This window comes from Opisthocomus hoazin, chromosome 8, assembly GCF_030867145.1.
Source record: "Opisthocomus hoazin isolate bOpiHoa1 chromosome 8, bOpiHoa1.hap1, whole genome shotgun sequence".
NCBI classification, from domain to species: domain Eukaryota; kingdom Metazoa; phylum Chordata; class Aves; order Opisthocomiformes; family Opisthocomidae; genus Opisthocomus; species Opisthocomus hoazin.
The window spans coordinates 66749541-66775750 of NC_134421.1; the positions used below are offsets into that span (position 1 = coordinate 66749541).

At 49.0% G+C, this 26210-nt stretch overlaps 1 protein-coding gene across 7 annotated transcripts in view; it reads left to right on the forward strand.

The window, feature by feature from the left end:
• Positions 1-26210, forward strand: part of FRMD4A (FERM domain containing 4A) — a 392745-nt gene that overhangs the window by 218620 nt on the left and 147915 nt on the right. The window contains exon 1 of one of the 7 annotated variants that reach the window (XM_075429185.1): positions 16246-16485. The exons of the other annotated variants lie outside the window; for them this stretch is intronic. The gene's annotated coding sequence lies outside the window, so the exon portion shown is untranslated. Of the gene's footprint in view, positions 1-16245; positions 16486-26210 lie in introns of those variants that run through there. 7 annotated transcript variants of the gene reach the window in all.

Sequence of the window (26210 nt, forward strand, 5' to 3'; positions counted from 1 at the left end):
GCCTTCTTGCAGAAAACTTTGGTTTTATTCTTTGTGCACGTTCAAGGAGTGGAAGATGGGACATTTCATGTTATGCCCAGAATGGAGATATCAGTCCAAGTGGAAAAAAAGCCAATTCAAACACTTCAAAAAAGCAGTCTGTCTCTCAGCAGTTGGGCTTCATCATTTACTTGCACGTCACCCCAGAATGAGTTGCCTCAAGGTCACTGCAACCCTGAGTCCCGATTGAGGCTGAACCGAGTCCTGCCCTCTGCGTCCCTAATGGTGTGTGATGTTCGGCCACAAACTCTCTCAGCAGTGCACCAGGGCAGCTTCAGGCAACAAACATTTTGCATGAGATGCAGCAGCATGTTTAGGCATGGGGACATTCAGGCCTCCCTTGACTGACTTCCCAACCAAAACTTACCAAGTTCAGCAGAAGTCTTGCTTTCACCCCTTCTTGCTCCTCAAGGTGTCTGTTGATAGTTATAAATCATAATTATGGAATTATAATGATAAGCCAATTACTAGAGCAAGGCATCTTTTCAGAACCATGTAATACAAAGAGAAGTGCAAACACGCTCGGAATTCATGCTTTTGCAAACTGATTTTGACAGCTTTTCCTCTGTTGCCAGCACCTTGCGTCTGCCATACCAAGCATAACAGCAACCTCAGCACAGGACACTATCTACGCGACGGTTGTATTTTTATTTTACTACATCCTGTATCTTACAGTGGGGTCCAGCCAAGTGCAAAGGCACCAGACATGGATCCCACCCGGTGTGACTGTGGAGCTGGGTATGTTCTGAGCTCACCTGTGTGCTCAGATGGGGTGTGCAGGAACAGCCACAGTGACCAAGTTCCTCCATGGAGGAACACAATTACCTGGCCACCAGCTGGGTGCTCCATGGGGAGCTGAGGTTGCCCCATGTCTCCTGTGCTCTGCTGTGCTTGGTGGGGAGGGCACTGCCGAGTGCACGTCCTCCCCTCGCCCCAGTCCCTGCCTGGCCACCTCTTCTTCATACTGAGGATGTTTTTCAGCCAGAGTGGATGAGCAGAGGAGAATAGAATCCCAGGGAGTCAGGGCTCCTGGCTGCGCCCATGCCTTCACAGAGCTGTGCCTGTGGCTCCTGTAACTTCATCAACTACTGTAGTACAGGAGGAAACGTGCGCAAGCACCTTCCATGCACACATAGCACCCAAAACACAGGGTCATCTCCTCCAGTCTGGTCAATGCTGGATGCAAAGCAGTCTCAAGCACTTTTTGGAGTGATTTGAGGCATAGTCCTCCTAGGACATATCATCCCTCCATGAAACCTCAGGTGGCTTCAGGTACCAGCACTTCCCACGGCCATGAGCTCAGGGAAGAGCAAGAGCATCACAGTTGCTCAAAAGAGGCAAAGCCCAGGGAAAGCCAGGTTAAATTATGCCTCCAGACCAGGTTGGCATCCTCAAACACATCTTAGAGATGCTGTAGTCATAATTCTGGTATTCAAGATTCTGCCAACAGAGCCAGGGCATTAGGCTGAAGAAGGGAGCAGCAAGGCACAAACTACCTGCTTCCACCCCATTGCCTGAGCTGCTGGTGAGGCGCAAGGAGCAGTGCTGGAGAAACAGCCCCGTCTGCACGGACTCCCATCCGCAGAGGGCTGTGCAGCCAGGGCTGGGTTTGTGATATTTATGTTGCTTTAGACTCTGCTGGCTTCAGATGAAGAAGGGGGTTTGGGTAGTCCGGCTCCCTGGTGCTGCTCTGTAATTAAGTCTAAATGCCACTTTTCACTTGGAGGCAACCAGACACCACTGCAGATTGCACTGGGGGTTAGCCACGACCTTCAGAAAACTATGGATAAATACGCTGTGTTCACTGTCTTTTGTCGAAAAGCTAAATAACAGCCCTGCCAAAGTTGGTAAATATGCCATCGAAGGCACAGGAGGCCATAGAGAGCGTGTTTTAACTGTCACCAGTACAGAATTTGCATCTGGCAAAGGTCCTGCTCTGCACCAAGAGACACGTGAGCTTTCGGAGCTAGCATTGCGCCTTGAATGCATTTTTCACCCGACCTCCTCGTTTCTAGGGATGCCATTATCAACAGAGGACTCGGTTTTATTATTAAGTAGCAAATCAATCTGGCTATGCCGAGCGCAATCCAATTATTGCTTGTAGTTACTGTAGGCTGAAGAAGTCATAAATAAATGAGCATGCTGGAGGTATTTAACATTTGAGTCCCGCCGCAAGCACCCAGCCTCTCGTTTGCACTGCGTGCACTGGCTGGGTATCAATCCTGCCGCGAATTGCTCAGTTTTGGGGGGATCTTTGGTTGGGGTGGCAGGGCAGGGCTGTCAGAGGGCAAGTCGCCGTGCTCCGTACAGCCCCCGACAATTGCAGGACAATCGGGAGTAACTGCAACTCCTTTTTTTTTGCTGTTTCCCGGGGCTAAGGCAGGACAGGGGCCTCTTCCTGCTCCTCCTGTGCTCGCCCAGCGGGAGCGGAGAAAATGTAGGCTCATGTGTCAGTCCGTGGGTGCAGGAAAGCCGAGAAAAGGTGCTTTGCAAAACCCCAGCCAGCTCCCAAGGGGAAGGGGCTGAACCCAGAGTTCGCTTTGCTTCTCCTACCTCTATTCCCAAAGCACCCCAGCTGTTTGGTTTTGGGTTTCAGACTTTATTTTTGGAGGATTTGGGTTGTTCAGTGGAAATAAAGTGTCTTATAGTATACAGGCACCTAGTTACTCATTACATCAGTAGTACAATGAGGTATGAACACCCGCATGTGTAAAATGATGCTCAACTGCAATATAAACATGGTCACTGCTAAACAGACTAATTTAGAAAAGTATTCCTTACATCTGGCATTCTCTTGGTGGGATTTTTTCCCCACTCTATATTCTCCTCCTTTGCTTGTGGCCATTTTTCTACTTCTGCTCATTAGGATCATTTTGAAGTGTCCGCCCTCAGTTGTCACAGTATGGGGGACAAGGAGGACGCTGGTGTTCAACTTCTGCACTCATTTGTGAGTAGGGTCAAATGAATCATTTGTTCTAAGTTGTTATTAGTAGTAGCATTGGTATTAGTATTATTCATTGTTTCTGCCAGGGAGTGTATAAAAATTACATTTACAGTTCTCAGTTCCTCATCATGAATTACATGATTTTGTCCTTGGTCACTGGATAATGCAGAAATCAGTTGTCTTCACTAGTTGGGGAAGGGGAGGAGGGAAAGCTGATTTTACGTCAAAGCAGGTTGTAGCTTCTCTTTTCTGTTTGTCACAAGCAGCAAGCTGTCTTCAGCCATCCAGCAGTTCAAGGAGTTTGTTTTGAGGGAATAAAAGGATGAGAGGGAAATGGGGTATTTCCTATGGATTGCTTTGTTTATTTGCTTGGGCTTGCTTGATTCTCTGCGAGGGGAAATCAGCAGGAAAAAGAACTTCTAGTGAAAGCCATGGAAGGGATGACTTCCAGATTTCCCTCCAGATATTTCGCACAGCCCTACATAAGGTATTTGCAAAGCTGCTATTGAAATTGGTTCCTCTCAGGGGTTGTGCTTTCATTCTCTGACAGGAGCAGAATGGCCTGTTATGGCTGCTCCACTCCCCAGTCCTGATTGCTACGTGAATTTTAGCTGAAATATCTATCCGAAACCTTGAGATTTGCCATCCTTCTTCTCAGAGGAAGCCTTGTAGCTTTCTCCTCATTTCCATGGACATGGTGCCAGGGAAAGCCACTAGGCCAGAGACCAGCCATGTCCTGATCTCCACAGCCTCTTCCGTGGGGTTGAAGAGCAAAGTGGTGGCTGCTGCACGCTGCCCAAGTTGCTCTAAAGAATCAAAGGCCAGAACACACTTCACACATATCCAATGTATCATCCTTAAAAGTCAAAAATCTGGTGTTATGACTTGAAAAACTTTCATATTTCCAGGTGGGCTCTAGCCAGGAGTCCTGAATTCAGAGGTCAGGAAATTTCTCACTTGACTTGAGAAGCAGAAGTGGGGAGGAGCAGGTTTCTGCAGGGTATATTGGCACAGTCCTCAGACTTTATTGAAGGTCTGCACCAGCTCAAAATCTGAGTCTATGTGCTCTGCCAAAGGGTTTATTTATTTTGGCCACATGAAGGTGGAAGTACCGAGCCCAGGGCTGGCGGCTGCAGGAACAATGATGCTATAAGGGCTCTGGGAATAAGCATGCAGAGGGAAAACCTACGTGCTCACCACTGGAAAAACCCACCATTCACCACCAGTTATCACTCTCAAGGTCTCAAGAGAGGCTACAATTATTCCCTGCTCCAAGTCTAGAGCAAATCAGCATTTTCCCAGTAATTGCAGTGTAGTAACTGTTGTAGATGTTGACTTTTTAATAGCAAACGCTGTTCAAGCATTAGATTTACAGGCATGTTAGTTAGCTTTAGTGACTTGGGAATCAATTACCTCACCGTGCAACATGACCAAAGATTATAGGGTAGCCCATGTAATAATTTATACTGCCATCTAGGAGTGAAACTGTAACTTCATCGTTTCGCATAGAAAGACACACTGTTTGCAGAGCAATAATTCCAGTAATAATAATAACAACCATAAAAAGAGAAAAGGAGGAGAACAGTGATTACAAAACAGGGGAAGACCTGTGTACAAATAGGGCACTGGGAGGTGTTGGGAGCTTTGCCATTATCAGTTATTATTCAGAATGACCATAGCAGTAGCATTTCGTTAATGAATGTGTTTTCTCAGTTCAATTTGCTTCAGCTGGCAAGTGAGGCTGCATGGAGCCTCAGAAGAAGGGTTGTCCCAGCCCAGAGGCTGGGACACACAGCCAGTCTGTCGTGTCATCAGTGACACAAAACCTGCCACCGGCCCCCGTTAGCCGCTTGCCCTCTTGATTGATGTCAGCACTGCTGATTTCTAGGACCATTTTTATAGGCAGCATTTTTCCCGTTTTCTGCCCACCTCTCTGCCTCCCAGCACTTGTTCCAACACTTGACTCCTTTCTCCCACTTGAGACAGGAAAAACTTGTGCCTATTTCTTCAGGCCCCTCTGCACAAAGAAAACATCATTCCTTTAACTCCTTTGAAACAAGACCACACAGGTCAGCTTTTCAGTCTGTGTTTCCAAGCAAATTGTGAAGAAAGAGCATTAATTAATTTTTTTCCTCCTGCAATGAAGTTGCCTCTGTGACCCTTTAACTATTGGCTTTGTCCATTTTCCTCTCAATTATTTCTCATATATTTCAGTCCTCACTTCTCATGAAGCTGGCAGCTGAGCTTTTTGAACTCACCAAGCACAGCGTTCCCTCATGAAATAATGACCAGTGAAACTATATGAAAACCGGTTACTGTCATTATAAAATGGACTGGGACAGGGTCTCGCATGTGCAAGTGTTCATCACCAGACAGTAAAAAGTTTTATACTAATATATGAGAAGACTCCTTTGATTCTAACCAGCAAAGCATGCTCCAATTGTAAAATTGCTCAGGCTCAAAAATATTAAGACTGCCTTAAAATAATGGAATTAATAAAATGCAGAGTTGAGCTCTCTTCTCCTTCACCTTGTGGAATCAGCCCAGAAGAGCAGGTTTGCAGAAAAACGTCATCTATCGTGGGATTTGACAACCTTGCACTCTCAGATCGTAAGGTCACTGTCACTGCAGGAAGGCAGCCGTCTCTGGAACGAGGAGGAGGGGGAGAAGTGCCTGCCTGTGAGCTGGGGGATGGGAAAATTAGCTTTGCTCTGAATGAGGAGCTGGAGCTGCAATGGGTAAACAGCGTCACTGCCCCTCTGGGATGGTCTGAACCTGCTGGGAATGTGCAACTCTCGCTCTGCCCGGGCACCCATCGGGTGGGTGCATCTGAACTGTGGTACGTGGAGAGCAGCACAGCCCTGCCACCCCTGCTGCAGTGGGATGTCGGTGAGGATACGCTCCCCGTCAACAGTGGTGGCTCCCAAGTAATTTGTAGACAAGGCACAGGGGATGCTTTTATCATTAGGTTCCCCCATTACAGCTTGAATGCGCAAAGAATAATGCATGAATGCAGTCAACTCCTTGCAGGTGTTTTTACCTATTTTGGAAGCGCAGTCTAGTTGCATCCTGGAGCTAAGCAGTGATATTGCAAACATCAGTGGCCGTGGGGCGTTTGGGTTTTATTTCCTCTTCTTCTCCCATGCAGCCTCCTGTGAGAACTACCACAGAAATTCTTGTTTTGCCTAGAAATATGCATTTGACCAACCATGACTGTATTTAAGCCTGTTCAACTGCTTTAATAACAACCTTTCCAACACACTTAATCTGAAAATGTTTTCAATGTACTCAAAATCTTATAAACAAAGATTACAGTCACCATCACAGTGTTGCTGCAAAGCCAAATCCCAAACATTAGTTGGTTTGTTGTATAGCTTAGTTGCCATGTGTCCCATCTGACCAGTATGCCAGTATGCTGCTATAGCTAATCTGAGTATAATTTCTCCTTCTTTTTTAAATAAAACAAGTCCAAGGAGTTGTTGTAAAAAGTATCACCTTAGCAAGAGTTGACTCTTGTGTTATGCCTGGAGTCTATATTCACCTCTCAGGGTTTAATGAATTACACTTCACAGTCCTCCTAGGAGAGAGGGAAGTGTGTTATGCTCAAGCTTAGATTATAGGTGAGGATAGAGGGAAAGCACGAGACAAAATGTTACTGAGAAATGGGTGGGAGAGAACAGACCCAACCACAAACACATCCTCTCCCATCCTAAAAACAGACACCTGGTTTTCCATAGCCCAAAGACTGCAACAACACTACACAGCTGCAAAAACTACCATTATAATACCCAACAAGTACCAGTTTTGCTGGTAGTTGAGTAGTTGATGGGATTTATCAGTCTTCAGACACAAAATATATCCTGCTTCCCACTTCCAGGAGCCAAGATGGTCATGGGGAAAAGGTGCTACGTTGCAAGTCCCACATTTTGCCTGCGAATTCTAGCTCTGAGGTCGTATCAGCCATGTTAAAGCTATACCCAAAGTGGGGATAGGGTGTTTAATGCTGACTTTTCAGAAATCAGCACACTGCCTGGAGGCAGGCACCTCCATCTTTTCCTGCAAAAATGGAACAGAGGATGAAAAGCTGAGCAAGGGGAGAATTTTTTGAAGCCACAGCTAGTACGCGAAACACTCACCCTTTTCATGCAGAGGCTCTGTGGTTTGAGACCTCCCTCGGGATGTGTGAATTTGAGATTCTCACCTCTTTTTTTTGTGGGAGGAGTATCAATTCTTATCCTACAGTCTCACATGTGTCTGCAAGGCCTGTTACAGCCATTAGGTGAAAGACATAAAGGGTCCCTGAAGCAGGCATCGATACCGAAGACTCTCTGCCAAGTCCCATCGATGGGTCACTTCCAGGCTCTCCTGCCCTTTTCGGGGCTGGTCTTTAGTGTCTCTGGGTGTATGTGGCCTCGTGTAAACACAGCTAGACTTTGCAGAGACATTGCTTCGAGCAAACTGTGCAGACCACAGGGTGCTCAGAAACCAGGCCACCACTGCATATAGAGGGGAAATGAGCAACCTTTATGGAGTGAATTAATCAAGAACTTCAGTCTTCTTAGCTGAGGGTTAACAGTCTTATGGCGACTGCCCTGGACAGGGTATCAGGAGAGCTGTGTTTCCTGGACAGGGTATCAGGAGAGCTAGATTTTATTCCTAGTGTGCTTCAGTAATGAAAAGGAAATTGTGTTCAGATGAGCGACAGAAGCCCGTGCTCCAAGACATGTCAGATACACAGCAATTAGACTCAAGTTAAACAATGAATCAGGCAACACTGAGCCTTTGGCTCTAGCAGAGCACCATTATGACTAGTGTTATGTTTATTTAGAAGATGCTGAGCCCATTTTGTATGTTTTCTTATTAAATATAATTTGGGTGTTTGTTATTAAAGCAATTGACTGGGCCTAAAAGCAGGCATTACTGGTCAGATGATAAATATTTTCTGGCAAATAAGATCTGTTCATTGCACTTTTATGACATGGGGGTTTACTTGCTCTGAGATATATTTTCTGTTTGCTTCCTCTCTTTGCAAGGATTGCCTCATAAAAATTAAAAAAGCCAAAGCGAACCAAAGTGTAAAGTAGAAAGCGCCGATTAAACTGTCAGAAACGGAGCAGCCTTTGTTAATCATCGATTCATTACCTGGGAGAAGAAGAGGGGTCTCGAGTTAGCACAAAGGCTTTAGTGTCACAAGGTTTGCGATATATTCCCAGGTCTCTCTCTCCAATGTGGTACAGGATCTTACCCAGGTAAATTGATCTCTCTGCGACACCATTTTCCTATCTGTTCATCTTAGGTAATGATCTTGCCTCACAGAGACAGTGAAAACTTCCAGTAAGAAGAAAAGGTTACCTTAAAAACTACACCTGCATCTGAAATTAGGCTACCCCCTACTAACACGTACAAGAGCTTTGGCTAGAACAGCAATTTCTTACTACAGCCAGGAGCTTTCCCTCATTTTGTTCTGTGGGCAAGCAATAGAGGACAGAAAAACATTTTAAGAAACAGAAAAATATGACCAAAAAGTAACAGAAATTGGAAAGAAAGCTTACAGCACTTTTTTTTTCAATTGCCAAAATTGTCATTTGGCTGCTTCACATCAGTATCTCATGAGCCCTTTTTTTAATGTTGCAGCGATGTATTGAAAGCATGGTCTAACTGGCTTTCGATTTTGCAAAATCTATTTAGCAAAAGCTGTTAATAATTGTTTCGATGCTGTTTTGGAACATTCCCTGCATTTTCTGCAAAATGTGACACCCTTTGAAACAGAAAGCTTTTCCAACCGGTGTGAGTTTAGCAATCCTCAGTAGAAGGCAGTGTAAAACTACAAAAATATTCTTCATATCTGACATTATGCAAAGTACAAAGGCTACTTCAGTACAAAAAGGCAAAAAAATGAGAATTAATTTGTTATATTCTATACATAAAAAAGTACATCATTATGTGGCTCCGTGCAAGAGGTACATGTAGATCTTGCTTAATGGGAGGAATGTTTCTGGGCTCGCACCTCTCAGCTGACTCATTTGATGTCCTTCACAATTACCTGTGCTCTCTTTTGTCATTCAGGAAGGCTTTTGGGTGGCTTTCACCAGGGCTGGTCAACTGCAACATCTGAGGATGGGGTGGGGAGAATAATTTTGCCTTTCTTCAGCCTTGTTTTCAGGTTCTTGCCATTTACTCATTTGCTATTTACTCAGCAGTTCCCTTGCATCAATGAGGTTGGTTGTCTTGACTTTGTAGGAATGAGATTTCCTCTTATTAGTTGCATTTTACTTCTTTCTGTGCTATTATCATGTCGGCAGTCTGCAAACATCTCTCGAGGTGTCCCCTGGTCAAACTGTGCCCTTTGTCAACAGCATGAGTGTTTTCTGGTTTTCCTCCGTGCCTCCACCATCCATCTCCTCCACCAGCCCCTGCTCCTCTCCTCCCCTGGGCACAGCCTCTGAGTCTCCCACCACCACCCAGTCCATTTTATGGATGGAAGAGGCCACCACCATGTCCACCCCTTCCTGCGTTGTTCTGCTTTCAGGCCATTTCAGGTGAAAAAGCCAATATACTGGGAATAGTAAGAAGTTCCTGAGCCAGAGCTTTGCTCAGCTTTGAAGAAAAGGGCAGCAGGTTCCCTCATATCCCCTCCGCCTCACGGGAGGGTATAAGGGATTAGTGAGAACCTGACCTCCAGCAGAGAGGGGAACACTTCTCCCCTCCTATTCCTCCTGAAAGGACAGGATTGGCTCCCAGCACTTTCCATCGAGAAGATTTCCTTCTCTCTTCTCCTCACCCCCAGCCTCAGGCGGGTCCAAATAGAGGGGACTGCAAGAACAGCCTCTTTCCCCAACATCACCCCACCAAGGCATGGGTCACCCCGGGAGGGCCAGTGGCACATCCGGCTCATCTTTATTCCCTTACGCACACCTCAGCTGTTCACTTTGTTTGGTCTCTTGGATGCCAGGATTACCCAGAGCTAACTGGGACACAGGCAACTTGCACGTGACTGCTGTCCCTCTCCGTGCCAGCCTCAGGCTGGAGCTGGAGGCAGCAGGCAGGATTTACCAGCCCACAGGTCATGGCACCAAGCAGCTGGAGTTGGCTTGTCCCCACCATCCGTTTCAGCTTTCGCAGGAAGACCGAGCTTCATTTGCCTGCATAATAATCCTGCCGGCATGTACTTTCTTTGCCTAATGAGGGGAGGATTTATTGCACCAGTTCTTCGTGAACGTCAGGGTCTGCTTACTTCCCTCTTCGTCTCTCAGAGATCCTTTAAGTACAGTCTGTGTGAATATTAATCAGATGCCCCCCTCCTTTTGTGCCCCAGTTACTTAAGAGATTGTCCTGGAAATTAATGAAAGCATGGCACGGGAAGTAACACCCACAGTTCATCTTAGAAGTGAAGCATTTCTGTGGAAAGCTTAACTAGATACATCTCGTGGTTCACTCAGCAAAGTTGGAGATCTTCCTAGTTTGAAACGCGCTGCGCCATGACAGTTGGTATTGCAAGCGCTCTGTCCCTGAAATTATTCGCAGGTCCATATCCAGTTATCTGAGTCAGGTCCTGCTCCTGAGTAATTGCATTTTACTTTTCTAAATGAGATCTCCCTGGTTTCCACCTGGTTTCCAAAGCTCTCAGCATGAATTAGCTCAAGGACGCAGTTCATCCCAACCTGTGACAGAGGGAAATGAGGTGATGGGGACAGGTTTGCTAGTGGTACACACAACCCTTCATCTTTCTTCTGCTGGCCCTGGTCCATGGAGCAGGTGAGAGCAGCCTGGTGGCTTGGGTAACCAGCTGGGACACGTCAGTCCCTTTTCTACTTCCCAGCATTGAGGCATATTCGGTTCAAGGAGCATACAGATTGTCTCAGCTGCATACAGGTGAGGTAATTGCTTCTTCTCCAGCCACCCTACATCACAGCTTATGAGCAGACAAGACCGTGTGAGGAACCGCATGGAGTAACCTATAGGCTAACCTGACCCTTCGTTTTCTAGGGCTGGCTGACACTTGTCATGGTCAGAATACATCAGCTGCATTGATTTATACTGAGATCCGTGTACCTAACAGATTATATAATCTCTGAAATGGATTTGAGTTCTCAAATTACTTAGGTCCGTGATGCTTTTTAATTTTTAGGACTTTTTAATCTTTTGCTGCCACTCCTATGTTATGAGTTATGTTGTGCAATCAATGGGAGTTAGGCCCTTAAACACCTCCCACAGTGAGGTAGGCAGTTAGACACCTTCAGCAGATCCTAAATATTCTTTGAAAGCATTTTCCTCACCTTCCATGGGCTTCAGATGTACTGTATGGCAGAATGGCATTGACTTCTGTAAAGCACTGCACCACTTATGGATGCAAATCGTTGTGTAAGTGTGAATATTACTTCATGACACGACATCTCCTCCAACCCGTAGGTGCTAATTAATGCAGTTCTGGGATAGACAATATTCATTAAGCTTTTCTGAAAATACTAGAAATGTTCATGTAACAGCTCACACATTTTGATGGCACCCACAGTCCTATCACCACATTCCCCGTAAAGTGTTTTGTACTTTTTTTACTCTTTGCTAACGAGAGTGGAAATGAATTGCCAACCGTAGTTCTCCAGCACAAGGCCATGGTGTTTTGGCCTTGCTTTGTTATCAGGAACCAAGAAAAAACAATCAGTGAGTTGTTATTTTGGCTCAGAGGCATCTGGTTGCTGGAAGCTTCCCTCTGTGTATGTCAAAGTTAAATATTTGGGTTACTGTTCTCTTCTTGGGACTTGCCATGATACGAACCAGCTTGGAAGAAGCGCAGCTATCACCCGCTTCTAATCATTGCAAGGACAGCAGCTCTGCTGCCTCCAGACCAAATGTTTGTTACTGGCCTGTGTTGTTTGGGTACTGACAACTCCAGAGACCTTGTGAAACCACAGAAGCTCCTTGAAGAAAAGGACCCTTGCTACTGCTGCTGAATTACGACTAGGAAATGTAGAGAGGAATGGGCACGAGGTGAATGCTTTTTTTCCTGAAAGGATGTTGTTGAGGAAATCTGAATTACAGTGTGCATGTCTGGGAGAGGAGGAAGAAGGGGAGAGCAAACTCTTGGTGGCACAAGGCATTGCCTCTGCACTGCTACGCAGCCATTCTTCTGCAGGCTTTACTGAGCCAGTGGGGGGGTCGGTAGATGTTTCCTTGAGCCGGCAGCAAGCCCTGCATGCATTACTATGCTTTATCAAGCTTCGGTGTCCTCCTTGGGTTAGTGGTCCCAGCCTTAGTGGCCTCATAGCTACCAGCATCTAAGCAACCATCTGAAGCTGTCCCAGGTGTGGACACACCGGGCTGCATGCCCAGCAGCGTACACCTACCCCACAGGATGGTGCCCCCCAGTTTATTAGCTCAATTTCCCACACGTCGAACAGCCCTGAGTGCCGTTCTGCACTCGTGTGTGCTTGTCCATCTGTGAAACGGGGCTGGCAGCATTCCTCGACATCGTGGGAGCTCTGCAGGGCTCAGCCGACTGTGGCCGCAGAGCTTTGCAAGCGATGCCACGTACCGGCAGGCAACAGTTGCTCTTTGCCCAGGAGGTCCTTTAACACCCACTGCTGCCCCAGCACACTGATTTACCTGAAATGGGCAAGGCTGGAAGGAAGGAAATGGATCCCAAAAGCATGATCTTCCCCTTGAAGGCTTATCGCACTCTTCAATCCCAGATAGGTTTTCTTATTGTCAACATCTGCAGCCACTCTGAGAGCTTCTGTTCCTCTCTCCTTACAGACCCCAAATAGTCTGCAAATACTGGTCTACACCCTCCACAGACCCTCTCTTCCACTCTGCTGTGCTTGCAGTTCAGGGTGCCTCCCTGCTACCAGGGAACCAGCCCAGATCTGGCCAGGGTGTTTCTACGAAGAAGGTGTGCAATGAGCCAGTGGGAAGATCTGGAGCAAATTCCTTATCCAGCTCTGCGGGAAAACAACTCTTTCTGGTTGAGCTTTCACTGTCACCCCTCGGCAGGTACAATGCTCCACTGACTTTCCACATTATAAGAAGGAGTTCATGTTTTTAAGTTCTTTGTTAGCTCCGTCAGGTACCTAGAGGATGTCTTCACTCAGTAATTTATTTTTATTACAAATGTTGCATTATGGATTAGAAGATTAAGGAAATGTAGCAGGAATATCTCCCACTGCTGCAGGAAATTTTAAGCTTTTGTACCTAATCCTATTGAACTTCCTTTTGGGAGAGTGTTGTGCATGTAGTCCTGGGTGGGTAGGAAAGGGACCTGAGAAGGATGCACCTTGCAGTTTCACAAGCATGATGATCCAGCCTCTCTTTCTGCATGGTGGGGCTCAAAGGCTGTAGAGATGCTGAGCCGTTGAACCTGGGAAACCAAGGATCTCCCCATCCATTTCTACCCAAGACTGTTTCCTTGACATGACACCTGCCAGTCAATCGGTCTGTGACTCAGGCCCTTCCCTGTGACATAAACCAGCTGATGCCCCAAAGGTGCTGGAGGACACCATTAGGATCACAGAGTGCTGGGATGATGTTTGGGCACCTGTGGCAGACAACCCCACCGTAACAAGGGGCATGAGAAAGGATGCTTTCTTGCTGTCTCCAGGCTAGTCCAAAACCCGTGCCTGTTTATCCAGCTTTGTGCCAAAGGAAGAGACTGGACTGTTGCAGGGATCCTGTAGCTTCAAGCTAAGTCTAATGAAGCTCCTCACACCTGCACTGAAAGCTGAAAATTGCAGTTCTGGCAAGAGTCATCCTTACTTTCCAGTTTTTGCTGCTATGCATAAAACAAATTACTTTCCAATTAGAGGCTTCCAATCTCTGTTGCTCCTGCTTTAACCCACCAGGTGAGCTCTTTCACCACCAGCTGAATAATGCTGTACCACACCCCGGCTCTGCTCTGGGTTTGGAGGCAGACCCTGCCAGCAGAGGATGAGCTAAGTCGAAGGGCAACATGTGCCATACAGCAATGGGTGGGGAAGTTGCCTCGAGGCTTGCGAGTTGAGAGATCACCGTACCCCAAGGGCAAAGTCCGTTTCCTTGGCATGTTCTTGTAAAGCAACAAGCACAAGCAGGCTTCTGCATGGTGAGTGCGCCTTTGAAGCAGCTTCACCTCCTGTTTTAGTGAAAGTCAGCCTGGGAAGGTGATTTTTCATTGCTAGTTCTGAGCAGTGCTCAGGAGCAGGTTCAGGTTTGCATGTTCTTCTTTGCCACCGTCGCTGAAGATGGCAGAACCTGCTGGAGGTGTGTTGTGACCTCCCTTGCAGGAAAAGAGCAAAACAGAATTTAGGAGGCAACTTGAAGTTTTACCCCTCTCTGACATTACACGTTTAAAATTCTAGGGGCTTTTGAAGTTTTTGTTTTGGTGGTTTGCCCCTCGGGGGTACTTCAGTGGCTGGATCTAGACGTGGTTTAGATGCGCCCAGAAAACCCCAAGCCTGGGGTAGAGATAGGGACCTTTGCTGCCTTCTGTCACTGTGTCCTGACCTTGGGGTCACCTCCAGGGCAGAGTTCAGCCACCTCAGCCTCTTGCTCTTCACCCTCAGAAGCCAGAGGCCAGAACTGCCTCGATATTTATCCACTTGAGTGGAGCAAGGTGGACGGGTGAGCCTGCCTGTGGCTGCACATCCAGCTCCATTTTTACAATGTCTGTGACCTCAAAGACACGAGAGAGAACTGCGCTCTAATATTAGGCTATTGTACCCAAAAGCACTTGGCAGCCTGCTGGACCCTAAACCCGTTGCAGAAGAGAGGACATCAAGAGTCTAGAGAGCAAGTCTTATGACGACTGGTAGAGGGAACTGGGGCTGTTTAGTCTTGAGAAGAGGAGGCTGAGGGGAAACCTCCTTGCTCTCTACAACTACCTGAAAGGAGGTTGTAGTGAGGCAGATGTTGGTCTCTTCTCCCAAGTAGCTAGTGTTAGGATGAGAGGCAATGGCCTCCAGTTGCATCAGAGGAGGTTTGGATTGGATATTAGGAAAAATTTCTTTGCTGAAAGAGTGGTCAGGCATCGGAACAGGCTGCCCAGGGAGGTGGTGGAGTCCCCATCCCTGGAGGTGTTCAAAAAGCGTGTAGATGTGGCACTTCAGGACACAGATTAGTAGGCGTGGTGGTGTCAGGTTGACGGTTGGACTTGATGATGTTAGAGGTCTTTTCCAACCTTAATGATTCTATGGTTCTTCTATGATTCTGTCTCCATGCTGGCATGCTCTTGGCTTTCAGTGTGACAGCAGATCAAACCCAGAAATCCCCCCAGCTAAAATCAGACATTGAGCTTGTTCACCAATACCACGTTGGGAGAGCAACTTTGTCATCTTCCTACAGGGCAAAAGGGAAATTTTCTATACCCTGTGTAAGCCCCAGCTCTGTCCTCACCATGAGCATCCTTGTCATGGCATAAATGCCAACTGAACACAAACGAAGGAGAGGGCTCGCCCACCCACCTCCCCTCCCAGAGCAGACGTCTTCCTGGGCAGCCTCTGCCAGAGCGTGGCACAACGGCGGCCTCAGGGTTTTACCTGGTGGGAATAAGCCCAGTCCCGGAAAGCAAATGCTGATGGGGAGGCAAAGCAGCAGCAGCAAGCCAGAGCTCTAACCGCAGGCATCGTGGAGTGGGTGCTTCGCACTCTGCTACTTTAACCCAAAAAATCCGTGCTTTTTGGAGGCTCACACACATTGTCCTTCTTGATTAATCTAATTATTTAATAGCAATACCCTTGCACCAGGGCTACAGCTGGTACTCCGGGCAGCATCCTCGGCTGGTGGGTGCACTTTTACACCATCACAAGTTACACCCTTCTTTCGGCTGGGAGGAGGGGGGCGAATCGGGGGTTCACCCCCCCAGCACCAGGAGCTGCTCCCTGTGCCCAGCCCCTCGGGTGCCCGGAGCCCTCGCTGCCCTCCTCCTCATCCTCCTCCCTGCCAGGGCTGCCTGAGCGCTCGGAGCAAGCATCCCCGCTGCTCTCGCCCCTCTCCGTTGTCTGCCCAAGGTGTGCACGCGTGGGTCGGAGGGGGACGAACGGCCCCAGCCCCGCAGCCTTCCTCCCTCCGTCCTTCCCCCCCCCTTCACCCTCCTCCCGGAGCCGAGGGCGAGCCCAGATGTCGGCAGGCCCGAGCCGGGTTCATCTGTTTCACATGACCCAGCGCCAACTGCCGCTCGCTGCCCTCCTCCCTCCTTCCTCCTCCTCCTCCTCCTCCTCCCTCCTCCTCCTCCCTCCCCGGCTCCTGCGCGGCTGCGAAGCTGGAGCCGGGGGCCGGCGGGGAGGGGAAAGGGAAGAAGCAGGGGGGAAAGGAGGGTTACGGCATCCCGGCGGGGAGCATGGGACCGCCCTAGGCCCGCCCGGGGAGCCCGCCGGGAGCGGAGGGAGGGCAGGGCAGGGCCGCGCATCGCTCCCGGCGCGGAGAGGCGGGCGATGGATGCGGTGCGGTAGAGCCGCGGCCTGCCCACCCCGCTGCGGCGGGGATGCTCTCGTCCCGGGCTCGGAGCTGAGGAGCCGCCGAGGGAGCGGGAGAAGGTAACGGGGGGGGGGGGGGGGGGAAGGGGGGGTCTTTGTCTGCGGAGGGGAGGCGAGGCGGGCAGGGGGTCCCCTTCCAGCCCCGGCCCCGCGGGGAAAGCCCAGCCGCAGTCTGCGGGCTGCTCCACGCCCCCCTCCCTCCATTTATCTCAAACAGAGACAAATGTGGGCAGCATCTGCTTTCTCTATCCCTTCCAAAAAAAACCACCAAAAACCCACCCAAAACCCCTGAATTCGGTGGGCGAGAACGGGAGACGAGCTCCGCGGCTGGGATTTCTTTTTTTTTTTTTTTTGCACTAGGAAGGAGAGGGTGTGGGGGAGAGCAGCCGGTGCTGTGATTTCTTCCCCCCCCCCAGCAATCTGGATGCCTGTCCCCACTGACTGCTAAGATGGACTGCTCCTTCCCTTCCCAAATGGCTGCAGCAAGTTTAATGCAGAGCTGGGGGGGGGGGGGGGGGGTCTTTGCAAAGGGTAGAGCCCCTGGCCGGTTTTGCCTTTCCCCTATGCACCTTTTCCTAAATCAGGAGTAGAAAAGTTGCTATAGATCCAGGGCGAGAAAAGGCAAATAAACAGCTCCGTTTTCAAACTGTGCCCGCATGGGTGTATCTGCGTGCCTTGCAGACATGCTCCGCGTAAGGAGGGTGTCTCGGCCGCATTGTTAGCCCGCTGGCCGCTGGGGAGGGCATGAGAAAAGTTGTTTCAAGCCTCTATATAAAATTTCCAGGAGAGACAATTGTTTCTAATAATAGCCCTGGCAGCGGTTTAGCAGTACAACACACACACAGATGCGGGAGCAAGCTAGCAGATCTCCTCTCCCCGGCAAGCCAGGTCGCAGGGAAAGCTGAACTCCCGGCTCGTTGGTTTGGTCTGAGATTTTAAAACGTTGTCCTGAACAAAAACCCCGGCACCGCTCGCCCTTTCCGCCGGGAAGGGGGTGTGGTGCCTGTGCCTGCGCGCTGCACTTCATGGGCACGGCTGAGCTGGGCTTTCCCAGTGCCTCCGATATCGAGAGAGGCTGAATCCTGGCTCTGCCCAGCCCCAGCTGGATATTGGGGTGTCTCGGACTCTGCTCCCTCTAGATTGACCCCCGAGGTCTGATGAGCATCCACCGTCCATGCGTGGAGGTGGCTGTTACCAGCGTGGGTGTCTGTGCCATTTTCCCTGCCTGGAATTGCCTGCCAGGCACCAAGGAGAGCTCGACAGAGAGAAAACGATCAGAATGGTCCCCTTGCTCCTTGCGGCGATGGCAGAGGGCCCGGCAGGAGGGCTGCTGCCTGCACTGCTGCCTGCACGCTGCTCGAACCCCCAGTGCTAACCCTGGCCGGGTGACGGTGCAGCAGCTCGGCTTGGCGGCTCAGAGCTGCTCGTCTTGACCTTCCTGGCACAAGTTACCGGTAGCTAGTCCTCTTCCAAATATTAGTATTTTTAAGGCAGTTTTAAGTACCGGTGTCAGGTGGGGATGTGCCAGGTGCTGCAGGAGGGAGGGCTGCTCCTGGGGTGGTTTTTGCAGCCTGCTGTGCTGCTGGGCGAGGGGGGCTGTGGCAGAAGCCGTGGGGAAGCAAAGGATATTTTGGTTCTTGTAATGAGAGGGGATATGTTGAAGGGTCTTCAGCTCAGGACCACCTCGCGCTGCTGCCAAGGTCAGCTGTGTCTCTCTGAGGACGAAACAGGCTGAAGAAGTTGGCATCGGTCATCCTTCGCACTGCAAGTGGCCCCATCCAAAACAGTTCCCATAGTGGGGATGAGTGCGCCAGTGGGGCACAGCATGTGGATTTCTGCACGTGCAAAATAAACTTTTTGTTCTTAGGTGAATTTTAATTTCAAACATCTATGCTAGAAACACGGGCTCTCTGCCATTATTTGAGCATAGATACACCAGTGAGCCACTCGCAACCCCTTGGGGCAAGCTACCCATTTCTCCTGGTAGATGGTTTCTGATGGTCCCGTTGCCGTGCGTCTGAACTGGTTATTGCAGTAAGAATGCAAATCAATATTTGGTGATATCTGTGGTCACAGCATTGGGTCGCTCAGGGCCATACAGCAACGCCGCTTCACTTGGCACAGACAGCATCTTCCGTGGCCATCATGTCAAATTGTTCAGCCAAGTCAAGAGCTTTGGTTAGTAGGTTTGGTGTTGTTAGTAGGGACATAAGACTGGGAAAGGCTTCCCAAGTCACGCAGTGTAGTCCCACAGATCACAGGTGATTACAGTCATACATATCCTCTTTGTTGCTACTGTTGCTTGCTGTGTGAATAACTGCAGAAGGTTTGAATGCTGCTTAACAGACAGCGAAGGCAAAGTAGAACTGCATGTTATGGATGAGAGAGAAAAAGTTGTATTAGCAAGAATTTGAAAGGGTCTGGGGAGTGACTGAAGTCTCAAGCCCCTGTGTAGTAGGACCATGAAGGAGAAGGAAGGGTCATGCATTGCGAGTGAGGTGAGACACAGAGGGAAGGTATAAAAGGAGTGTGGTGATCCAACACCAAACAAACTCAGCGTCAGGGCTTAGCGGTGTACCCTGAAGATGCAGTAAGGCACGGTGTGACCCACTTCTTGTCAGCTAAGCAGGAGTGGGCTGGATCGCTGGGGCAAGCAAAGGCTGCTGTCAGGCGTGGGGCCACGCTCACGCTCAGCTCTCAGGGACCTCGGGTGTCTTTCTTTCAAAACACTCTTAAGTTTGAGGCGGTCAGTTTTCCTGTGCCTCTGAGCTGCACCCAAAATCTCCGTCTAGCTTGGAGCCGTCCCACAAACGCCCCATCTCTTGGGGAGCTGGGGGGAGGCAGTGCTGCGGGGAGAGCCATAAGAGCAGGTGATTTTGGCTCCCCAGGGTCCCCATGCTTCATTGCAGGATGGGGTGTGCTTGGGTGCACAGCTGGATCCCAAGGCCACTCAGCAATGCCAATCTCCAGCCATCCTTGCTGGCTGGCTCCTTCCAGCAGCTGGAGATGCAGATTGCCCTGCAGCCCCAGCTCAAGCAGGGCACGGCAGCCCAGCAGGCAGCAAGGTCTGACAAGGTCAAGCTGTGACTGAATTCCTTGCAAGCCTCCTCCAGCTCCAAATCCCAGTTTGTCCCAGCCTCTCCCACGCCACACAGTTCCCTAAGTCAGCAGTAGATTCTCCAGCACGGCCTTGGGGACCACTGCAGCTGACAACATCCACTGATATTCCTCCTTCTCCCAGGCTTTTAACAACTTCATTTCCCACCCTCCTGTAAATCTCAGTACACCCCCTTTCCTAGAAAGCCACAAATGATTTTCCAGGGCTGCACGAGTTGGAGCCCCTGTCTTCTGCTGTGGAGGTGAATCTCATTAAGGACCAAAAATCACTTAGACTGGTTTTATCTCTGACCTGACACTGAGAAGATGCCCCAGCCAGACATTTGATCAACTTTGAGCTTCTGGGAGCACTTCCATGTCGATGAATCGCAAACACGTAGGGCTTGATCCTGTCTCCCTCTGCTCCAAGTCGTCTTTGCACTCCACCTACTCGTGGGTCGATGGCAGCCTGAGGGTTTATTCCTTGCCTGTGTCGGCCTCTAGTAGGCTGCTGCCAAAATAATTAGAAGAGCCTGATGTTCCTCCCCTTGCCAGTGCATCCCTGCTTCATGGCTGTGTTATACTTCTCTTTGGCCTCATGCATGGTGCCAGATACCCTGGGTGCATCTCCGTGGGGTGGGAGTTCAGCTCTCACCCAGCCTTAAAGTGCCAAGGAGACCAGAGGAGCAGGGACCATCTGATTTCCAGTGCAGTTGGCGTTCTCGCTTACAACTCACTCTGGCTCCTTTCCTAGCAGAGACATGGTCCTTCTGCACTTGTCCTGAGCTGCTGTGTGACGTTTTCATGTGATACTAAGCCGTTGCTGTGTCCCACCCTTCAAGAAAAGACCGCTAAAGGATATCAAAATGCCCTTTTCACCTTCTGTCTGCACTGGTGGGATGTGATGTGACCTAGTGTAGTAGTCTTTAGGAAAAGTGCTTGAGGGCCAAAGAAAGGGAGGCAACTTGACCCTTTTTTACATAAATTCATTTTAAATGGGTCCACTGGAAATGTCCTAGAAAGCTGCAAACCAAAAAGAGGTTGACATTCCCATTCTGGCTGCAGAAATCCTTTGTGCATACACTTCCATGTGTAACGCGTAAGATTTTGACAATGGCTGTTGGGCTTGCCAACCCGCAAGGCTCAGGCTCTGTGTTTAGATTATACTTTTTTTTTTTTCTTCGAAGTTCTCAGATCTATCAACCAAAATAAATCCACCCTTGTTTGGGTTTCCTGACCGCGTGGGATTGAACGTGGCTGCAGCCGTACCACACACGCTGCAAGCGCTGTCGGCATCCCGTCCGTCCCAGCTGAAATATTTTGCGCTGGGAAGTGCTTTGCAGATAGTGGAGCAGTCGAAGGCTGACCCTGCTCCTTTCCCATCAGGTTTATGCAGGACAAGCCAGGGGTGGAAAGCTGTGGCTTCAAGTGAGCAGCTTGGAAAGACAGCACAAAACCTGAAACTGAAACGTGGCACTTGTGCTAGAAAGGGGAGCACAGACTGAGCTCTTTCCACCTTTAAAAACCAGTTTTGCCCTTGCTCTGCGCAGATGGTATCTCTCCCGGCTTTCCTCAGCTAGGGTTTTGTGAAGATGCCCATCGTCTCAACACGTGGCTGCCATGTGTGTGCTTGTGTACCGCCGGACACTCATTTCCCAGTGAAATGAGGCACACATGGGGACACGGATGGTTTAGGGAACGTGTAATCAGATACAAAGCTTGCTTTGTGCATGCACACAGCCCCCAGCGTGGAAGCAAGCTGGAAAATAGATTTGAAAGGTAACTTGCACTGCTCTTTGCAATTCTGAACTGGAAAGACCGAAAAAAAAGAAAAAAAACCCACTGTCTCAAGTGGTCTGGGCTCACTGGGATGCTTTGCAGCCCTGCTGGGGTGGTGATACAGCCACCAAACGTGTCACCTGGGCTTCTGCCTCACCAAGATCAGGGAGAGCTGGAGGGAAGCACTGAGTCTGCTTCACCTCTGCGTTGCACTATGGGAGGTGCTTGCTGAAATGCTCTGGGAGTGCCAGTGGTGATTCTGGGGGGAATCGGTAAATGTAAAGGTGCTGGGCTGTGTCCTCACTTTCTCAGTCCCCTCTCACAGGCACAGCCGATTGCATACTTGGCAGAAGGCTGCTCCAAAATGGGTATCGAATCCTGGGAGCGTAGGGCTCAGGGGTATCGGATCCAGCCGCTGAGTTTGCAGACGTTGCATCAGGCTGTTCCCTCTTCGCGTCCCATCCTTAACCCTTCTGCATTGATCCTGCACGGTATTAAAGAGCTGCTGTGATTTAATCCAGAAGGGAACATCTTTCCCTGGCTCTTAAAAGGCAGAGGTGTCTGGGACAAAGACAGGCTCAAATCAAGGCATTTATTCCAGGTTCCTCCTGTGCAGAGGTTACAGGATGTCCATATTGATTATGTTGCGAGGTGTCCTGATGCAGAGACGACCCGGTCTTGCCGCACCAATAGCCAAAGCATCCTCAGTACAGGCAATGCAAGATCTTGGCATTACTCGGAAGATGAATGGGAGTATAAAGGCGCAGGCTACGTGTTCTGGAGGCAGTTTTCCCTGCTGGCACCCAGGGTGGAGCTAGTCTTAGCTTAGACATGCAAGGGCTCAGCATCAAGAACTATCAGGGCAAGGGAAGGCAGGTAGGACGCCCTCATGCTCCTCACTCACCTAAGTGTGCAGGCAGAGCCCGTGGGAGATGTCCCGGCCCTGCAGCCCCAGCTCTGCCCTGCTCAGCACAGGGTGTGCTACCGAACAAAGCAGGAGCAGAAACGGTCAAACCAGATTTTTGCAACCAGGGCCTGTTTCTAAAACCACCTGCATCTCTGAGGATGAGTCAGCTGCTTGCCGTTCGAATGTGCTCTGTGTCTCGCCCTGTCCTTCTCGTGAAACCCTGTTGGGAGATGATGTCCACCCCGCACAGACCCCGTCAGCTGCTGCAGCTCAGGCAGAACCGCTGGCGGCTGCCCAGCCTGGGCACCAGCCGCAGCCCTGGCTCTCGACATCAAGTGTATGTCAAACTCGCTGATTAGCAGTGGCTGGAAACAACCCGGTGACATATTTTTCCACTGGAAGCATATCAGTTCTTAGAGTGTTATTCAAAACAAGAAAAAAAAAAACACTTTTGTGTACAGATTAACATTTTACTTTTTTTTTTCACATCTGGAATGACTTTTGCAAGTGTGTTTTCCATTATGTGTTATATATAACACTGCTCAGTGCCATCTATTGACCCGTCCTGTTACAGAATATCTGAGTGATGCACTGCCCAGTGCCTTGGCTCCATTGATCAGGGCAATCACCGCTCACACCTCCAAATGCTTAGTGATACAGTAGGTACAAAGCACTCAACGAGCACTAAAAGGACACTTGGACCCTTAAATCTTAATTTGTCCTTTAAAAATATTTCACACATACTACTGCTTCCACTGCTTTGGGTCACTTTGCTCATCTTCCTATGAACCTACATTGACTTTTTTTTCTCCAGCAAATCACGCTAGTTTCAGCAGCAAATAAATCATCCTGTTCTCCTCTATAACTACACCAAGCCTCCTGCAAATGTTTTCCCAGAAGACTTGGATGCTCTCATGTAATTACCACCCTGTCTGCATGCACAAATGAGTGATATCTGGAACGGTTTGCTGAAAATATGCCATGTTTGAAGTGTGAAACTCTACAAAAAATATGACATTTTTATGTATGTTTACAAGGAATTAAAAGTCAGATGTAGGAGAGATGAACAGACATGCTAAAATCATTGGAAAAATAATAATAATAATCTGTTGCTATGTACTTTAGTGCCACGTAGGTGTTATGATGGTGACTCATGATGTTTGCCACAGTACATAGGGAAGGAACCAGAAGGTGACCAGGAGTCCCCACAGAGAAGCTGATGTGACTTCTAAAAGGCTGCGGAGTCCATCATTGGTGAAGGGCTGCCCTGGCAGATAATTTAGATCCTTTTCCCTTAGACCGTGCTGTGTCCTTTGTGCATAGCAAGCAAAGTAAATGCAGAGCTCTTCCAAGGGAAGCGACACTCTCCCAGGACATACCATGGTTTTCTTGAAGCACAGCTATGCCCAAAAGTCGATGAAGCCCCTGTCCCAGGACCATGCTGCTTGTCCTTGTGCAAAGATGCCAGAGATCATTTATCCTCTTACCCTCTGAGCATTCCATTTTAGTTCTGCCGTTGGTATTTATTTCTTTGGGCTGCATTAGGGACTGACAACACAAATGATGAATCATGGCCCCTGTATATAATGTGCAAACATGGGATGAAACTACAGAACTTGCCTAAAGTGCTTATTATCTAGAAAATAAGTTCTCCCGGGGCAGGGGGAAGGGGGGGAAAGAAAAGCTTCGAAAATAAAGATGTTCCTCACACAGTTTGACTGAGCTGAATGATTACAGAAGTTTGCATACAGGGTGAGTTATCTTGGGTGTTAATCGGAAAACTGGCAGCAAGGAAGATTGTCCACCTGTTGTCTTACTAACACAAGCATGAGGGGGCTCATTTTTTGCTATTTTTTTTGTTAATAGTGGTACTTTTGCAGCCTTTGGGCATTACTTTGGCATATAGATGAAGAGCATGACATGGATGAATAGTCCCAAGATCTGTAAGGTGGGATGAGGCTGTAGGCTGCCCTAGCCTCTCGCCTTCCACCTCCCATAGGATGTGACCCTCCGGTTGCAATGGTGTCACATGGATTAGTGGTTTCACCACACCTAAAGATGCTCCTTAATGCTCAGTGTGAACAGCTCGTCGTCTGCTCTGTAAGGAGTGATGAACAGCTGAGCAGGACTGCAGCTCTCCTTTCTCACTGGGACTTGTGGTCAGCTCCAGGCAGGAGCTGATCCACCAGGTCTTTGGGGCTCTGTAGGAAAGTCCATCAGGAGAGGATGGAAACCGCATCCCCCCACTCAATTAAAACTCATCTGCACAAAAACAGGGAAGAGCCCCAAGCTGGCGGGAGGAGGAGCAGCTGGGCCACCTCGATTGCACAATTACTTATTTATTATTTATGCCCCACATAGCCCTTACCCATCGCTGCATGCAGTCAGGACACTGCACGTTCAGGAAGGCTGTAGGAGCAACACAGGCTTACCAGGTCAAAGAGGAGGACATAGCTACAGGATCCCAGTTCGAAGCAAGGTTTTAAGAGCTCTGGCATGTTCTTGACCTAAAAACCTTGGCCCGAAGCAGGTGTCCATGTTGAACCACCTGCACAACTGACTGGCTGAGTCAAGGTTTATCACGACACACTTCCTGAGTGCAGAAGGGGTTGCACATCTGTAAGGTTTAAAACATCTGTGGCCAGTGAATCCTCTAGACTGAAAATAATAAAGAATACTGAAAACCGTGCCACCTCCCTATGGTCAGCCTCAGCTCCAGAGCTCAGAGGATGCTCTGACCAGCCATCTCAAAGCTCCTACACTCTCCATGCCTGCCTCGTCAATAGTGGGGATAATGCCTCAATGCAGACAGGTTTTTAAGCTGGCAACTGGTTTTTTTCCTAGCCAGGAAATGGAGTAGAAAGAGTTACGAGGGCAAAAGAGTCAAATGTAGTGAAAAGCATGCATTGCCCTCTCCTCCTTCATCAACATCAGAAGGCAGTGAGGGTGTGAGATGTTCTGCTTCCCTTTGTAAAGATGTAGATTTGTATTCTTTTTCAGAAAGAAAACAATACGTGACATAAACCAACCCAACCTCCATTCTAGTGAGGAAGCCAGCTTGTCCAGGAAAGGACTTTCTTATCTCAGGATATAACTGAAATCAGGCCTCCAAGGCCGGCCACTCTCTGAGTGGTGATTTAGGTGTTTGCTGGGTAATACCCTTGTTGGTTTAAAATGCAGCATTGGAATTAGTTTTAATTCTAACTATGTGTCTCAAGTACTAAGCATTTTGAGGTTAAGACGTGGCATTCCTGGCTTTAAAGTTCACCTGAGAGTTATTACTTGATGTTGTAAATGGACTTTAGGACCGTAGGAGACGGTTTTTCATTTCAGCCCTGATACAGTAAGCCACTTAAACACTTGCTTATGTCACACTGAAATAAAAGGGATTTATGGACACAGCTATGTGCTTTGCTGAATCAGAGCATTTTTGCTGAGTGCTGCTTAGAGAAAGCATGAGAAATAACCTGTGCAGATGTCCCTGGGTGATGCGGGAGCCCGAGCAAGGCTGAAAAGCGCTGTGTGGAGGAAGCGAGGAGCCCCTGGGCAGGCCAGGAACTCTTTTGTCAGCTCTCAAGACAAAACAGGGAAGTCGCCAGGTCACTCAGCCTTTAGCTCGCCTTAATTTTTCTCCCATTGCTCCCCGTCGGCATCCACACAATGGCTGGGTCGTGCTTTTCATGGTGTGCTTCCGCCACGGTGACACAGTGGCTGACACTGTCCCACCTCCTTTCCCTAGGAGGTCTCTTGCTTTCTAATTAATGAAGCTGTCTTTTTCCTCTCCTTCTGGCAAATGAGCATTTGCAGAAATTATCATAGCACTTGATGCAACCCATCTGAAACACGTTCCCTGCACGGATCCCCCATGCAATGGGTAACGTCAAGCTCCTCCAAGGGACAGCAGTACTCCCTTCCTGCAGGACAGCAGAGGTTTCTAAGAGCTGCATCTGCAACCATGGTTTCAGCAATTGCATCTCCATTCCCTAGTCCATGGGTAAGGACA